The following is a 1,369-nucleotide window of genomic DNA, read 5'->3' as shown; positions in this document are numbered from 1 at the left end:
TCATTTGATGTTCTAGGGTTTCAGGATTGTTGATTCTCTGTTTGGCTTAGTTTTTCGGATCTTTGTTGTGGAGGGACGGCGTGGTGCTTCTGCCTAGACCGCCATTTTGCCGGAGTCCCCTATCCCTAGCCACTCTTAAAATTCTCTCTTTTTTTTAAAACAAATTAGTCTATTGGATGAAGTTTATTTGGGCAGAAGATCCGAGCATTGGGTAGCACCAGTCCACACGTGGAAAGGAACTCTGTTGAATACCAGCTGTGATTAGCTTTTATTGACAGAATGAGGAAGCAAAAGCTTATTCCTGATTGGCTCATACAATTTAAGGAGCTCATTGGTCAACAACGGTGGACTTACTTACAGGAAAGCTAGGTGATTACAAGAGATTTTATTAGGTTTAGATTTTGGAGAAAAAAGAAGTTTTAAGGGCATTGTCCACTTGACTGCTGACACCATTTTGTCAACCACATGAGTCCATTTTTATTTCATTTGATGTGTGCCAAGTATGTGTGTCTCTGTGGGGGTGTATCCCATGTGTACCCGTGTCCCTATTTGCCCTTGTGCCCTTCTGCAGGGCCTTTGATATTTGTGCAGTGTCCTGTGTGCCTGGTGCCAATGTGTGTGCCCATGTGTTGGGTTCATCAGCAGGCCCCTCCCCTGGGGTCTATGCATATGGGCGAGGGGGGTCCATTTATATGAGAGGGCTGTGTACACTGGGGGGGCGGGGTCTGTGTATACAGGAGTATTCCTCCCAGCCTGTGGTCTGCACGTATGCATCTATTTGCACTTGTGCACGTAGTAGCCAGCGACATAGCCCAGGATGAAGACAGCCCAGAAGAGGGCCACTCCTCCCACCACTTCCATGGTGATGCCCAACTTGCCCGTGCACAGCTTCCGGCAGACCCTCTCACTGCAAGAGGCCGCCTCATTGTTAGACACGGCCACCACGCTGACTTCATCCTGACCACTTTCCTTCCACTGGCTGTACTGGACAGTGCTCTCCTGGGGCTGCATGTTCGCGAACTCTGAACCTGGCTGCTCCTCCTAAAATTCTCTCTTTATTTTTGGTTTTGGCAAGTTTGATTATAATATGTCTTGGTGACTTTCTTTTGGGATCTACCTTATGTGGGGTTCGATGAGCATCTTGGATAGATATCTTGTTATCTTTCACGATATTGAGGAAGTTTCCTGCCAACAAATCTTCAACAATTCTCTCTGTATTTTCTGCTATCCTCCCCTTTTTGGTACTGCAATAACTCGTAGGTTATTCCTCTTGATAGAGTCCCACATAATTCTTAGGGTTTCTTCATTTTTTTTAATCCTTTTATCTGATTTTTCCTTAAATAAGTTGGTGTCAAGTGCTTTATCTTCA

At 45.5% G+C, this 1,369-nt stretch overlaps 1 pseudogene; it reads right to left on the bottom strand.

The window, feature by feature from the left end:
* Positions 1–774: 774 nt before the first annotated feature.
* Positions 775–1,011, bottom strand: LOC101345122 (small integral membrane protein 1 pseudogene; annotated as a pseudogene).
* Positions 1,012–1,369: the final 358 nt, after the last annotated feature.

This window comes from Trichechus manatus, unplaced genomic scaffold, assembly GCF_000243295.1.
Source record: "Trichechus manatus latirostris isolate Lorelei unplaced genomic scaffold, TriManLat1.0 scaffold00067, whole genome shotgun sequence".
Classification (NCBI taxonomy): domain Eukaryota; kingdom Metazoa; phylum Chordata; class Mammalia; order Sirenia; family Trichechidae; genus Trichechus; species Trichechus manatus.
This window is presented reverse-complemented; position numbering and strand designations above follow the sequence as displayed.